At 36.9% G+C, this 17,403-nt stretch overlaps 1 protein-coding gene and 1 long non-coding RNA gene across 2 annotated transcripts in view; one reads left to right on the top strand and one right to left on the bottom strand.

Annotated features, from left to right (window-relative positions):
- LOC311277964 (transmembrane protein 132C) overlaps nt 1–17,403 on the top strand; it is a 348,855-nt gene that overhangs the window by 240,471 nt on the left and 90,981 nt on the right. The window lies entirely within an intron of this gene.
- On the bottom strand, nt 13,126–16,690 carry LOC311277967. Its single transcript, XR_014625362.1, has 4 exons — nt 16,566–16,690; nt 16,339–16,370; nt 15,385–15,547; nt 13,126–13,605 (listed from the first exon to the last, which is right to left on the bottom strand). It is a non-coding gene; the product is annotated as an uncharacterized lncRNA (long non-coding RNA).

Here is a 17,403-nt window from a genome sequence, read left to right as displayed (position 1 = left end):
GCCTTGGCCTTCCCTAATAATACTAATAATAATAATAATAATAATAATAATACAATAATACTAATAATAATTTAATACATAAATTGGAAATGCTAAATCATCCTGATATTGATAGCTGATGCTTGTTTTGACAATATCTCTGGATACATGATATCGTCTATAGGCGCAACCCGGGACGAGGGTTTATCGCGCTGATTCGCGCATATTTCACACGTATAGTGTGAGCACAGAAATCCTGAGCTTTGGCTTTACATCGCATGCGATCTACTCGCTCAGTGTGAGTAGGTACCTTGCTGAAATCGCACAGACATCGCACAGTGTATGCCCGCCTTAACGATGACGTCGATTTTACCATATCAATCCGAGTGCGAGTGCGATGATGAAACATTAGAATAACTAATTATTCAACCTCAACCTCCATCGCAAAGATGACTCGAAGAGGACGTTTCTCAGTAATTCCTCACCAGCATTAACAAGTGTATGTTCATCAACAAATCGATGTGTATATTGCTAATTTATTGCGGTGCACATGCAGGAACTGTATCATTAACTGTATCAATAACAGTGCTTATGTTAGCCGAGCACTAACGTGAATGACTGATGTAACAAAGTTTGCAAAACAAATCTTGCTCCATCATTTATCATTACTCAAAGTAGTAAAAACAACAGACAATCTGCATTAATGAACACAATTTTATGAAATAGTCGGCCCACTTATTTGCAGCAGCATTTCGCTAAGACAGTAATTACATGAGTTCGCTACAGACCTACAGCTGCACTGGGTGTACACAATTTAAAGCACAAAACTGTATTTTGAACACCTGGTAGAAAATATATACATCAATAATTAATCATACTTATAGGTTGTTCTGAGGAGCAAGATGGCCCAAATAAAGTGGGTACTGACCCATCTGTAATGGATAAGCGTTTTGTAAATCCCATTTAGACCTCACAGAGATTTGAGAAGCAATCTTCAAAAGGTAATTTTAACCACTGACTCTTCACATCCTCATCCTTTGGAAGTGTTTACAAAGAGAATGGGCTTTTGCAGAGCAGAACACAGCGTCTTCTCGACATGTACACAACACCAGCTACTGTGTTTGAGGGCGGGGCAAAGTAGACATTGTTCACGGGCAGCCAATGAAGACCATAGGCGGGCATTATGCAAATGTGTTTATGAGTACTCGGTTTGGCTGTTCAGAAGCAGATCGTTTACATTCACAGCTACATTACACATGGTCAGTTTCTGACAGTCTTGGATGCTCTTAAGTGTTAAAGTGACTACAATTGTATAGAATTCATCCAACTAAAATAAATAGTAAATTAAATCTCTTTAATGTTTCATTTGGTTCTCTTACATAGCATTTAGATTAATGGAGTACAAATAGAGACCCATGCCTAATTGTTCTTCTTCTTCTCCGATGTTTCGTCTGAAAAAAAAGTTTCCTCAAAATCTCCAAAAATATCTTGCGCTCTGCTCAGATTAGCAAAAACAACAATGTCTGCAATCAAGTCAGATTTCCTCCAAGATAATTCTTCCAATACCAAATTATATCAGCTTTACTATCCGCATTCATTGTATTGCTCTACTCTTACTGTAAACAATCTTCTCATTTGTGTTTATTTTTATCTCTAATACAGAATTGTAGGAGAGAAACATCTAAGACAAATGTACTTGATCCTCCTCAAGACTCCTCAGCTATATAAAAAAAATCAACCTCCGAGCAATAACATTTCCTTCTGAGTTGCTTGTCATCTTTCTGAATGCCATTGTGAGTTTTCCGTTAGGAAGCACCTACGGCTGGTGCTTTATCCTTGAAGAATAGCGTTGCCATTTCCATGCTACACTTCACAGATCAATGACTTTGGTTCTCTTTCATTCCTATTGCTCTGCCATTTTCTATATGATGCACTTCTTTGCCCTTTTTTTCATTTTTTCAGTCAGTCTCTCTCCCCCTCTCTGTTTCTCTGCATAGTGGCTGATTGCCAGCTGAATGCTCGGTCGTGGTGTGTCAGATGCTTGTATCCTGTTGCACTCTGTTGCCCTTAACCGCCCACCCCAGGTGCGTCACGGCTAGAGGAGCAAGAGCGTGGACATGCTCCAGTCACTTTAGACGGAGTTCCATCTTCACCTGTGAAATGAAATTCCTCCTGATCGCACCAGCAACGGCGTAATAGTCACACGTACACAGCAAACGTACCGCATTTGCCTGTAGAAAAACACATTTAGTACATTCGATGCACGATCTGAATACTAAAGAAGCCACACTCACAGGAGGGAACACAGATGCTTTTGCAAAGTGTGTGCCACACACACGCAATGCTCGAGCTGTCTCCCCTAGTTGTAGGTTGAGGCTACAAAGCCTTTGTAGTGGAATTGATTCTCCGCTTTGATGTATTATTATTGTCACAGCTAACCAAATTGCAGCCCGCTCGAAAAGACAGAGCACAGAGGTAACAATACAAACCTCATCTCATGTCTGTGCATGGGAGAGAAGCTTGCACACAAACGCTTATATGGCTTATAAATAAACACATATGAAGGTCTGTTTCCACCTCAGAGTGAAAAATGAAAAAGGTTATTGTCAGAGTTTAAAATAATAAGTTACATTAGCTATGTTTACATACAACCAAATGGCTTGATGGCCAATGGCCAAAAATTGATGGCTCAACGGACTGAAAAGCCTTCATGTGAACACCTCAGTCGATCCAATTGAGAAAACAATTTCATCAGAGCTGATCAACAGAAATAAATGAAGCGTGTAAATCCAACCCGATCTCACAGTAATTTGTAAGTATTTTACAAGGTGGCTTATTCGTTCGAATTTTTTACGTTTTGAATCTTACGATTTATCAAAAAAGAAAGTCACCAGGAAGGACCACCCCTAACCCTGCCCCTAAACTTACCTGCCACTGGGTTACAAACAAATCGTACAAAAACGTACAAGTGAGGTCCTATGAATTCGTACAAATTAGCCACCTTGTAAAATACTTAGGAATTGCTGTGCGGTTTCGTTGGTAAATCTTAAATCTGATCTCAAAGAGGATGGGCTTGAATCACCCCATGGAACAGTGGTGCGTGTAGAGCTGTAGTCTGTCCATTTTTTGACGGATGACCATTATGAGTGGAATCCTGGAACATGAATGGGTGCATTCTGACCAATGCATTACCAAAAAAGTTTGAGAGCCACTGCCCTAATCCCTAACAGTCTACTACAGTATACTAATACTCTAATGAGAGTTAATTGATGTTGTTTCAAAGTTACTTATAGTTAGTAAAATGTCTTTTTAAATTTAAAAATTGTAATCCCTGTTTCGGAACAAAACTAAGGAATCTACAGCCTTAGATATGTCATCAAGGCAAAAATGCTAGTTATACTCAGGATAGCTTCGGTGACATCAGTGGCTTTCTCCGGTTTGCTGAAGTTTTGTAACACATGTAAATTAATTTATGAATTGGATTGCAAACTTCAGGGTTCATATAAATAGAACTTCTTAGAATCTGAAATTAGATTGAATTAATTTGAATTGACAATGTATGAATGTTTACATTTGTAAGATATAAAGGCATTTTGTGAGACACATTGCTATATTTATAGTTAAGACATATTCGTATAAAGTAGGCTTGTTGCGATAGTCGGTGTTACCGGTGATACACGGTGTTTAACCCACCTACCGGTCATAGCACTTGACCACCGGCACCGTCCCCATCGTGTTGAAGTTTTAGCCTATAGTAATAAAGCACTTAATTCAGTTAGTGACTACGTGCCTTCGTAATTTAGCGTAAGCGGAACGAGCGCCGCAGTAAAGCAGCAGGTGTCCGATTTCATTTATCATTTGAGGAGAGTGAGGCGAGCTAACTGGCAAAGGATGGCGGAAGATCTGGTTTCAAAGAGAAATGCAAACGTGAGTTTAATTTTTATATTAGTTTTTTTTTTGCACTTAAGTGTCGAGTGATTATTCGGGTAGGCTACCTTATTTAACGAAGTTTTTGATGTTCATTCGTTTCATATTCGATGGTTGTGCGGTGTTTTTTTTTTTTTTTTGCTGAAAAAGGCAGGCACTTTATTTAACGAATAGTGATTTTTTTTTTTATATATATAATTTCTTGTTTGATACTTGCACAATGTGTGCAGTGGTTCGTTTTGTTAATAAATGCACTTTAAAGGTGTTTCATAAGTGCTTTTGTTTAGTTTTTACATGGTGTGTTAAGTTATTATTCATTTTGCAATAAAGATGTGTGTAATACAAGCGAGTGTCTTATTGTTTTGTGTATTTGTATTAAGAATAAAATAAATTAACCCATGATTAATTCAAACAAATGCTACTGAATTGCCGCTAATTAAAGTTAAAGTAAATTGAGACGTGTGCACGTCCGCATTTTCGGCCACCCGAAATCCCCGACACGCAACCCCGGTGACACCGGGATTACCGTTTTTTTTACACGTCGATTAACCGGTGGAAAAAATCCGTCACCGCAACATCCCCAGTATAAAGTCAAAATGACCAGATCTTGTCATATTGTGAAATATGCCGTAGCAATTACAATATATGGTTACAGTTACGAGATAGCATATAGCAAACAAAAACATTTTAATTGCTACATATTTCGCACCCAAAAATGAAAATTCTGTTATCATTTACTCACCCTCAAGTTGTTCCAAAACCTGCATGAATTTCTTTCTTCTGCCCAACACATAAGATATTTTGAAGAATGTTGGAAACCAAACAGTTGATGGGCCCCATTGACTTCCGTAGTATTATATATATTTTTCATACTATGGAAGTCAATGGGGCCCAATCAACTGTTTGTTTACCAACATTCTTCAAAACATCTTCTTAAGGGTAAGTGAATGATGACAGAATTTTCATTTTTGCATGAACTATCCCTTTAATATCTCACAACTGCAAGTTTGTTTCTTGTAATTGCAACTTTGTCTCACAATCTCATATCAACTAAAGTATAACGATTGCAAGAAACAAACTCACAGTTATTGAGGTATAAAGTCATGTATAGTACCTACATACATACTCTCCATTCCTACCAGAATTTAAGTCAAATGCATTTGGAGGTTTTGACCTAATTGGTTATTATAATCCTGCTTCTGCAGTCGACGACTTGGTTTTTCAGTGTCCATCATTGCACTTTTTTCCATTTTCTTTTTATTATGCAGTAGGAGTTGACGCACGCACACACGCACACGCACACGCACACGCACACGCACACGCACACACACACACACTCATATTTATGTGAGGAGAAAATTGAGTAGTTTCTTTCTGGCTGCGGGGTGTTTGAATATGTATGATGGCCGTCGGGTTTTCTTCTAGTCAGGTCTGATGCCGTGCAACGACACTACCTCTGAACACACTGTCACTCACAGGTATTTATCACTGCGCCCGTGTACCCGTGTGTCTCTGTGCGTGTGTGCGTCCGAGAAAGCAGGAGAGTTGTTACGGACTGCCAAAATAAACAACCTGGCGGAACATTTCTCAACAGGTCTGCGTGTTTGTGCGTCTCTGATAGGAAGCCAGTCGGTCTATCAAAAGCGAGTGAGTGAGTGTTTTACTGGGACAAGAAAACAGTCTTGAATAGTGGCATATAATTTTAGAACTGTGCCTATGGAGAAATGTTTTTCCTTTGTAGTTATTCAGCTATGTACTGACAGAAGCATTTCGCCGCTCTAAGGCCTTGTGTGTGGTGCGTACACTGCATGTATGCTTTTTAAATGGTTCAAAATGTGTGTGTGAATGTCAGTGAGAGCAGGTTGGTTGACCTTGAGGAAAGGGTTCCTTTCTCAGGGCTCTTTTGGAGACCAAATTGCAATTTTCCTCTGACAGATGTGGCTGATTCAGGGGTATACAACACACACACAGTGACTTACTGTAAATTCAAATATTACCTGAGGACATTTGGTGAATTTCAAACATCAGTGAGTATGGTGGCACCGTGGCACATAACCTTTCAAGAGAGCATAGACTGCTTTTTTATATATATTTTACACCTGATATCCATTTATATCGTACTCTTGTTTAAAAAATGTGAATGTAAAGTTGTTGTTTTTTTAAGTTTAATGAACTTACACAAAACTGTAATGTTAAGTAATGATATATTGAAGTTCAGTAAGTGAGTTCATTCAGTGAATGATTCATCAGAATGTTTTAAACTTGGAAGTTTCCGCTGTATTAAAAGAACCAGCTCAAAAGAGTAATTTTTCTTCTCATGAATCTGACTATTGCTTGTGCTGTCTGTTTTTTTTTGTCTGTGAGATCAACTTAATACTAAGGGATTAAAAAAAAACAATTATTCTGCAGTACATTGCCTTTTTATCTCACTACATTCAAACTCATTCACAACTAGGGTAAAACATGAATTCTATTTCCTTTGCTACTAGTGAGTTCCACTGCTGAAAAGTCATAGATCATGGGTTCTTTTGGATAAAGGCCCCAATATACTTAGAGCGAAATCAAAGAATATATAATAGGGGAGAGCCGGGACGATTGAAACGCGGGACAGATGAAACACTGAGATTTCCTTAAAGGGACAATAAGTAGCTTTTTAGGTATTTTATTATCTAAAATCAATATTTTTATTCATAAATATGTCCTCAATGGTGTACAAATACCTCTGCCAATGATCAGACTAATCCTCGTAAATGAAGAATTTATTATCTTTATATACATGGGACGGGTAGGTCCACGGAGGCTTCCATGTAGTTCCGCCATCTTGAAAAACTATAATAGCAGAGAGGGACAAAAAGTACTAGGCCAACGCGTTTCCACAACGCGTTTCGTTCAGAGCCAGCGTCACGTGACTGAAGCTAGCAGAAGCGGAGGAGCAGAGCAGTGAGAGATGCTTGTCACTGCCGCGGCAAGTTTAAAAGGCTGCACTGCACGGTTATTTATACACCGTTCATTCATACATACATATGAGTCACAGGATGAGTCCTCGTCATCGAAAAAGTCCAAAATAGACCGTAAAAGGAAACGTGACCGGAGATTACAAAAACAAGGGTTAATGTCGGGATAGCTAATGCAGGAGAAAGCTTTCAAAAGAGATGCTGAAGTTGCCTGCTTTCTTCTCGACAGGTAAGTCAATGTTACGGTCTTAATTACAGGCTTATTTTTCATTGCTTTGTTGTGAACTTTATTATATAGACAGTAGAACATTTATAGTTATATCTATTTATCTATTCTATTCATAGTAAGTTAAACAGGCTCTTTGATGAATAGCAGCTATTGAGTAAAGTAACGTTAGAGAAGGCACGGATGATGATGATATCTAACAATGCACGTACTTAAAAAAAATATAACGAATAAAGGCGGCATTACTGCTAACTACCATAGTTAATGTTTTTCACAGTCAGTAATTTATACTGTAACATTCTTTTTTTCGTTGATTCAAGTTTCAGTTTGTTTTAAATAACAAACCTGTTCACCAAGGAAAACTCGAAGTGCTATTATAAGACATCCTGTCATAGCTTTTTGGTACATAACGGCAACCGTAGATGCAACGCGCATTTGGAAAAGTGAGGCACTGGAGAGCATTATTCGTTTGAATGCAAAATACAGTTTCACCACTAGATGGGAGAAATTCCCACTTAGTGTCCCTTTAAACCACTCACGTCATGTACGTCAAATTTCGTTAGCATGTACAGCACGCAATGCCTACCATACCCGCAAAACATTTCTTTTTTACGTCGTGCCGGTTTGGATTTAAAGCCGCAAAGCTGTTTTTGAGTGCGGTAATTGAATTCTTTCGTGTGGTACTTTTTTTTGACTGACAAGTTGGATTTATTGTTTCATGTGCCATTGTAATGATAATACGGCATGTGTATTAGTACTGCAACACACCCTTAAGTGTGCAATATCAGAGTTTTTTAGTTTAAGGGCAAAATAGGTTTAAATGACAGGAGGTTCTGTCAACCGTCCCGACTGCGCATCCTGCCAGTTAAACCTGGTCATATACTGTTCATAGATTCATATACTGTTCCTAGACTTGTGTTTCTTTTAATGCAAATTAATTTTCAATTATGCAACACATGCTTTTTCTGTAATAATCATCAATTGTCCAATCTTCAATAAATTTCATTTATCGTCTTCTGGTTGACCTCGTTTTCTTCATAATAACAGGCTATTCAACTAGCAAACACTCAATATGACTCAAGGAAGAAATGTAAGAAAATTAATTGTAAACGTATTTGTCTATCTTCGTCAAAATAGCCTATTAGAAAGATTACAAAATGCGCATAGGCTTATCGCCTATTGTTTATTGGGCGACATAACAAAAATGGTTAATATGAACCTTTAAATTAAAATAAATTACAAAATATGTTTGTAACAATATGTACATAAGTTACTTGTCAGGTATTGTTCACAAAAATAAGCATTAGATGAATAGTTGCCGTTTAAACTGTTATGTTTCATCCGTCCCACCCCTTGAAACAAAGCACAACTACCGTTCAAAGTCAAATTTTACTTAAATCATTCTATATTTGTACCGAATAACACATGATGCTAAGAGAACACATATGTGAGTTGGTAATCACAAAAAAAAAAAAAAAAATTCTATCTGTAACCTTATCTTAGAAAACAACATTTATCTGAAAAGTGTTTCAACTGTCCCGGCTCTCCCCTACTGACATACTGACAACTGACATAATTTCGACCAAAATCAGGGCAAAACGAAGTTCATTTTGGGAGTTCGAAACCGCTTGCCAAAGTGAACTTTCTGGAAAAGTTCACTATGGCAGGTAAACACCTTTGTACTACCATTGGTCCATAGCGATTCCATAATAGGTAGGTGTGCGCGGAGCCTCCGCCTTCTTTCACGCTGAAATCTTTTTTGGTTCATTTCTCCTTTTTGAGTCCGACAAGGTCAGATGTCCATGAGTAAAAACATGAACACACTGGAGGACCTGCTTTATAGAAGAAAATTAAGTTGTACTTCTGATGAAACGAGACATGTTTTTCATGTTTAATATGTTGGTAAAGCTGCCTGATTTAAGCAATCTATTGTAAAAAGGGCTATATAAATAAACATGACGTGACTTTACTGGAGTGCCGAATTGCAGAGCTCGTGCAAACACTTTGCTATGATCAGATGCTTTTCTTATGCTTTATTAGAAAAATGCTTGTTTTCTCAATTTTGTTGTGTGTTAATTTTGTTTCAGTCTTTTTTGTCTGAAATGTGTCACTTTTTTTTTTTTTTTTTGTCTTCATATGTAGTCTTTTTTTTACATCACAAAAAACAGCTGTTTTAACAGTGGTGTGTAGACTTTTTATATCCACTTGTAAAATACATGCGGTATCTTTGACAGAGATAAGACTTAACTTAAACCTTTTGTGTAAGAGATTTTGTTGGGGAAAAGGATGGGAGATATACAAACGCACACACTTCTGGCTGAAATATTTACTCTGATAATGCAGCCGCTTTCAATTATGTCCATCCCTGGAGACCTGGCACAGAAATAAATCACCTCAGTGAGGAAATTGTTTATTTGCTCTGTCACTTGACTCTCCCTGGCATTTAAATGTGGTCCCAGCAGACATTTACCAGGAGCTCATCTGACCTGCTGTGTCTAGAGTCCTCCTCCGGGATGAGGATCTGCAAAATGCTAGCAACTTTAGAATACAAGAAAAAGACATTGTTATCATTTCAGAATGGTTTTGCTAGCTTGGAAATGACTACTCGTGACATGGAATACTATAACCCATTTACTCTGATACCATATAAGCTTCCTATTAGGGCTGTTACCATATCATATTTTTCACACCACAGTTATCGTGGCCAAATAATTCACGGTATCGATATATCACGATTATCTATAGAAATCTTGAAAAAAAAAAAAAACAATGTTATCAGTCAAATATATCTTTACTTTCACAAGAACACTTCTCTTTAAATACAAATGAGATTTAGATTATTTTAACATAAAACTAATATCTAACACATAAACACACATTCACACAATGTTGCAGAAAGTAAGAAGGTGAGGAAAGAATGAGTTTTAAGAGTGAAATGATGAAATCCCAAGTTTCTATGTGCACTTTGTAAAACCTGACCTGAATGAACCATTGCGTTCCTTTGGGGATTCCCTTTGTCGGTGTCTGCTTAACAAGGAGGTTTCCCAGGGTCGTTGATTGGCTGGCGGTCTCGTCGTGTCTTGGGCGGCCAATCATGTTGTTGTGTTGCAGGATGGATGGAAAGTTTTGTGGGTGAAGTTTGAAGTTAGATACGGACTTTACGGTAAAACTTAACACGAGACTCAACGGAAAGAAAAGGAAAATTAATTAAAGGAAGAAAAGTGAGATGAGAGGAGTTGTGCTTTTGATCTTGATCTGCCAAATCTGTCTTTGAGTCTACTCGTCTGATTCTTTGGTCATGTCCTGAGATTTTAAACTGAGGTATCTGTCCAGCCTCTTTGAAAGGTTCTGATCAATTAGATATCGTCTTTGGTTCAGTGGTGACTGTTTCTCCTCCCCTCACATAAATTACCTGTTTTCTGATTGGTCCTCTTAACTTTTCTGCTCTACTGTACCAGAGAGTACAGTTTAGACATGATTTCTTATAATCGGAATATGATACATCTTACACAGATTTCAGTCAAGCCATCTTCTGAGTTATGAGCAAACGATCATACTGGTAAGAAACAAGAAACCCTTTTTAGTCAACCATTCAATAGTTCTAACAATTGCATTATTTATGTGTGATCTAGGCATAATAGTCACATTATAGGTTGTAGGCATGATATAGAATTATGTAGTAGAACAATGTTTGATTATAAGCATTGCACCTAGCATTGTTTTGGAATGATTTGATGCATTTTATTTGTAAAAATTTGTCTCAGTCTCTGTGGTTTTAAGAGATTTCAGCCCTGAGATCGCTCCGAGGTCTTTAAGAAGAAGGAAGTCTGTTTTTACAGCTGTGGAGTTCTTTAGTTAGCTTAGACTGGATGGTGCCCGCTTCAGGTCCTAAATTGTTCTACGAACGAATCATCTGTTCGATCTGCTCTCAGATCTTACAGATATTCAAACCGGACCGAAAAAACGCGATACACCGCCCACAGTACGTATCGCGATACTCTCATGGCGTACTGAACACGCCCCGCCCCCTGCTGCCCTGCCCTGCCCGGCCCTGGCCCATTGTTGAGGTTGACCTCACTTTATCTTATGTCACAAACCTAATTATTCTTCCTTGACATTTGATTAAATAGTAATTAGGGATGTAACGGTACACGTATTCATCCCACGAATTTTGTGTACAAGACTAATACAGCGTTGTAGCCTAACCACCACCATTAACCACCACCATTAACAACCATTAATTGCTATAAGCGCTGCGTTTTGTTACTTTCCCAATACCGGTATATCGTGACCCCTACTTCCTATACAAACTTTTATGTTTTGGTATGATTTCCTATTGTATTTATCTATACTTACTTTCTTGTCTACTGTATATTGCACTGTAGACCAGAAATTGTATATATTTGTGTAAAAATACACACAATCAATATTGAAACTTGAAAAGCAGTAAACAAAAGAGTGAGGACAGTATTCATGAAACAGCTGCAACTTCAGTGTGCTGTTTCACCACAAAACTCAGCATCTTATTTTCATTAAATATTCTCAAAGTATGCATCGTAAAAAAAAAAAATCTGGGTAAACGCGCCTCATTTCAATGCAAATGTGGCTCATTAAACACAAACAAACAGCGTTTCTCTGTTACCACCCACTGAAAACTGGTGGTAAACGTTCTTTTATTTTAAAATACTGTTTTTGTGGTGGCAGTCAATTGTATGCAGACAGAGATTTATTTTTATTTTATTTAATTCATTGTTTTTTTAAACCTTGTGATAACCTCAATTTCTGCTCATTACCTGATTGCATAATTCCTTTACTGAATGGGACAGGAAAACAACACAAACAAATAAATGATGCTATCAGGTAAAAATGTATTTGCTCAGTGCCCAGGAACATGGTTTAACTGGAAGTGTTTACAAACACTGTAAAAAACTGTAAGGTAAAACTCACTTTTTTGCAAGTCCGTTTTTTTTTTTTTTTTTTTTGCTTATTAGACAAGGACAATGTAGCGATTGACAGGAAAGCGTGTGGTGGAGAGAGGGGAATGGGATAAGCAAAGGACCTCGAGGCAGGAATCGAACTTGGGTCACCGGAGGCGCAATTGCACTTTATGTCAGTGTGTTAACAACTAGGCTATCGGCACTGACTGTTTGTTGCATTGGAAGTTACTGTGATTTTTCTACAGGAAATTGCTGGTAATTTTCTTTGCACAAACACAGTAAATTACTGTAGTTTCCACATGCGTTTTCTGCAGTGAACATTCAGCCTCTCTTTTGGGTATATAATGATGAAGAAGCTCTGTTGGCTTTTACTGAGCACTGTAAACTCTATTCTACTATTGCTCATTAGAAAAAGAGTATTTCTTTGTACACTGTAAACCCGGATAAGTAGAATTTACTTAAAAAAACCAAGGTAACTCGTTGCCTTACATTTTTTAAGTAATGGAGCATTAGTTGAATAAGTGAAGTGGACTACGTTCAATGTACTTAAGCCCATAATGGAATGGAATAGTACATTTTAAGTTGAATGTACTTATAACTGAGTTACAGTAACTGAAGATACTTAGTTTAAACAATCATTCCCCACCCATTTATTTAACTCAGCTTGTTAAGTAAGCATTACTCCATTACCAATTCAACTAAATTGTATATTCTAATGGGCCCAACTTAAATTTTAGTTCCTGAAACTCAAAATATCTTTCAATCAATAGAGCCATGTAAAATACACACATACTGCAACATTACACTGATCCAATTATATTTGTTATACATGTCTTTTTTTTAGCAACAAAAGAAACAAAGCCATGGCCTAATAGGCTTCTAGTGTGTAGTTTCCTCACATACTGTATTTTTACAGCACTAGTACAGTAAAAAGCATTTACAGTACTCCACTATAATTACCAAATACAGTATATACCACATACTTTTACAATATTAAACTTATTTTACAGGGAATGCTGCTTTTATAATTACATAATTAAAATATTATACGTTAAGGTTTCATAAGAGTAGCCACACTAGGAAAAAGAAAACAACATTTTCTGGGTTTTAAAACATTTATTTTGGTTAATTGCAAAGATCAGAAAATCGCCTTCTGTGAACATGTTGGCTGAATTTTTTAAACATAAAATGCAATTTTAACACTTTAACAACAAACAGGTAACACTGAGTACTTAATTAAATGGATAGTTCAACCAAAAATCTTAAATTAGCACATGATTTACTCACCCTCAAGTCATCCTAGGTGTATATGACATTCTTCTTTCAGACGAATACAATCAGAGTTATATTAAAAATGTCCTGGCTCTTCCAAGCTTTGGAAGTGATGTGCTGTTTCTGTTTTGAAGTCCATAAAAGTGCAAACGAAATCCCATTCAAAGTCTGCAAGTTTTCGCAGAAGTGAGGACACCTGTAGGCTTACAGTGTTCATTTTTTGCACAGCTTGGCCAGTTTTCTTTGAAGTTAGGCTACTTGTCCTTTCTTTGTTTTTGATCCACGTTCAGGATTGATGCCAGGAAATCGTCTAAAAGGGAAAAAAACAACAACAATGAAATATTATGGACTGAGATTATATATTTTGACAGAGAGAAACAGCACAAGAAATGTGTAAATAAAAACCAGATATCGGTTTTAACGACTAATTTGTTTGTATAAAACTAAACAACATGAAAAAAAATGCAATGCTGGATGTTGTGATCAATAACTGATATTTCTTCTGCCCTGGTTAAAATACATCAACTCAATGTGTCTGTTTACAAGCGCACTGTCAACTAACTAATTTAACTTAATTGCAAGCCTCGCAATGTGAATTGCATACATGACTACATGGATAATGTTAAACATGACGTTTACCAGACTAAACTGCATGTTTGCACCCAAATATGAAAATTCTGTCATTATTACACACCCTCAAGACTTTCGTTCATCTTCGGAACACAAATTAAGATATTTTGGATAAATCTGGGAGGTTTCTGTCGCTCCATTGACATCAATGTCATTGCGACTGTCAAAGCCCAGAAAGGTGGTAAAAACATCGGTAAATAGTACATATAACGAACGGCAGTGGTTCAACCTTAATATGAAGTAACGAGAATACTTTTTGTGTGCTAAATAACCCCAAAATAACGACATTGTTTAATAATCTCTTCTTTTCCATGTCATTCTCCAACACTGTTGACACAGTGTAAACAGTGCAGCGCTTCTGGGTTCTACATCAGAATGAAGGCTCACTATTGGCTAGCTCCTGGGTCATCACACACGACCAGAGTTGGCCAATAATAAGCCTACGTTCTGACGTAGAACCCAGAAGCGCTGCACTGGCTTTTTTTCAAGGCTTGCAGCTTGAAATCTATAACAGGGTTTGCGTTCTCGAGCCACCAGGCCGGAACGCGTTAAAGGATAACTCTTGCCAAAATGCAACCTCTTTTTGTTAATCTACCTGAGGCAAACTTTCATTTAAAAGCATAATTAGGATGGAAACGCCACTTAAGTTTGACCATATTTTCGTTTAAATTGAACTCCAGCATTGAGAACATTGTTTGTGTACACAGAGTTGTAATAACTTTATTCTAGAGCTGCTGTAAAGCCTAAACAATCTATGTTACTGTACTTTCCTATTATCACTGTAAAGCTGCTTTGAAACAAACTATATTGTTAAAAGCGCTATATAAATAAAGGTGAGCTGACACTGTTTACACTACGTCAACACGTAGGAGATTGACGTGGAAGAGTAGAGATTGTTGAATAATGTCGTTATTTTGTTTTTGTGCACAAAAGGTATTCTCATCGCTTCATAATATTAAGGTTGCACCACTGTAGTTACATAGATTATTTAAACGATGTTTTGACTACCTTTCTGGGCCTTGAAAGTTGCAAAGACGTTGCTGTCTATGGCTGGTTCAGAAACCTCTCAGATTTCATCAAAAATATCTTAATTTGTGTTCCGAAGATTAACGAAGGTCTTACAGGTTTGGAACGACATAAGGGTGAGTAATTAATGACAGAATTTTCACTAATCCTTCAACTAAACAACTTGCACTGACATATCTTAAAATATGTGACTGCCACTGTTTTGTCTCAAGATGCACACCAGTAATGCTTTTTTTTTATTATTAGACATTTTTATAAAAGCTGCTTAAATACCCTAATTTTATTAAGGCCTAGACCTGGCTTAAGCTAAGCCCAGTATGGAAACCATGGCCATATTGTTTATACCAGTAGTCAGCTTAATAAATACTGTCAAGAAGACAAGTCACAATTCAGTCTAATATTTATATGAATGGCAAATATGCTAATGACTAACCTCTGAACAAACTCAAGGTGCTGCCTCTTCCTGTACTGCAAGCTGAACTCATAGGAGGAGGCAAACAGCGCTGCCAGGCCAGTGATGAAGATGCTGTTATCCTTTCCACACACACCTTGACCTTCCAAACGTAATATCCAGCACTGGTCGCTTAGAGATTGACCTGTAATTGAAAAAAGAAAAAAATAATTAATAATTAAAATAACTATTGTGGGTTTCACTGTGGTTCGATGTAGTTGTCTATTCATAGTTCTATGAATTACATTTTTCACCTAAACATTAAAATTGATTAGGGTTAGAACGTTAAAACGCACTGGCATATTATTTTGCTTGTTTTAAGCATAAACTCACTTAATTTTGACTTATTCTTTCAGAAAACAAGACAATTTTTACTTGTTCTTCATGTAAGAATTTTAGATATCTGGACTGGAAACAATTAAAAAACACTAGAAAAACATATTTTGCAGTGGGGTGAGTAAATGATGGCTTTTCATTTTAGGTTAAAACTACCCAATGTTTACATATCAAGAAATATAAAGTGTGGACTCTCTGGCAAATGTAGATTGCTGGACATCAGCGTTGCAAATTCCTGAAACAATTTTTACAAAGGACAGCACAACCATGATCAACAGAACCAAAACATAAAACATATTCCAGATTAATGAGATTTGTTGAATAATATCTACTTATCTGCTTAAAGGATAACACCGTCTAACTTATCTTTGAATTGTGGGAGTAACGTTAGTTGTAGGACCATGGCATGGTAATCAGGAATAAAATATATTTGAAAATAGCATTAGGAACATGGATTTTCTTGTGCTAGCAAAACTCTGACAACGATTCAAAAGCACAGGATCACAGAACTGACAGCATTTTTTTTTTTTACCACATATAATGTAGTTAGATACTATAACTGTAGCAGTAACGTTACACTATACTTAAAAAAGCACTTACATTAGCACTGGACCGTCATCAGATTACAAACCCTGAAACGAAAAATATATATCAAAAGCACATCGTGCAAATTACATGGTAAATGTTGCCTATTATGTGAAATATTGAAGTTAACGTTACTTGGTAAACATGTGGAACAGAGTGAATGCTTGCGAGGCCGCGGTTAAAATCAAACCAAATACGTGGAAACAATGTAGAAATGCAAACGCAAAAAAATATTGGCTTACCGTATCACTCAGTTCAACAATTTTCCATCTTCTCAAACTCTAAATCCCACTTATCGTCACAGGCGCAGGTTAGATTATTCAGATGACAAATTCTTCCATCCGTCTTCATGTAACGTTAATGTCGTCCATTTTCTGCTGCGAGCTGCGTCGCAGGCAACAGTTTAAAACACGAACCGAAGCTCACAAAAGCTTAAAAATTGCTCACAGATTCGCAGACGCTGTTTATCTTGATGACAGGAATGGTTATTCTGTTCATTTGAATCCCGCTGACAAATCAAGTTTGCCTGTACTGTCTGCTCGCGTCGCGTCACATTTGAACTGAATTGAGCGCGAAAGAAATCAATCCCACAACTCGATACTGTATATTACGAATTTATCGGGTTGAAAACAGAAATGTGCTGTATATTTACAGCTGTTCCGTAAAAGATACATCATTCTGTATTACGAATTTAACACAACAATAACGCCCAGAAATCACGAACTTGCCCATGACTCCATCTGGAAGTAATTCGCGATTTCGTATTTTGTTTTTGACCCTCTGAACTTACCGTTGGACAGGCAAAACTTGGTGATTTTAAGTTGTTTGAGCTCAAACACATAATTACAATAAGATAGGCCATTAAAAAGTACAGTTTACTCAGAATTCATAATTAATGTAAAAAATGACACATGTTTAAGTAATACAAACTCAGTTTGTTTGAGTAGTAACTACTGATTTGACTTAAACACTCAATTACAATAAGAAAGGACAAGAAAAAGTTCAGTTTAATCAGAATTAACAAGTAATGTCAATAAATTAGACACATTTAAGTAATATAAACTCAATCTCTTTGAGTTG

This window comes from Rutilus rutilus (assembly GCF_951802725.1).
Source record: "Rutilus rutilus genome assembly, chromosome: 19".
NCBI lineage: Eukaryota > Metazoa > Chordata > Actinopteri > Cypriniformes > Leuciscidae > Rutilus > Rutilus rutilus.
This window is presented reverse-complemented; position numbering and strand designations above follow the sequence as displayed.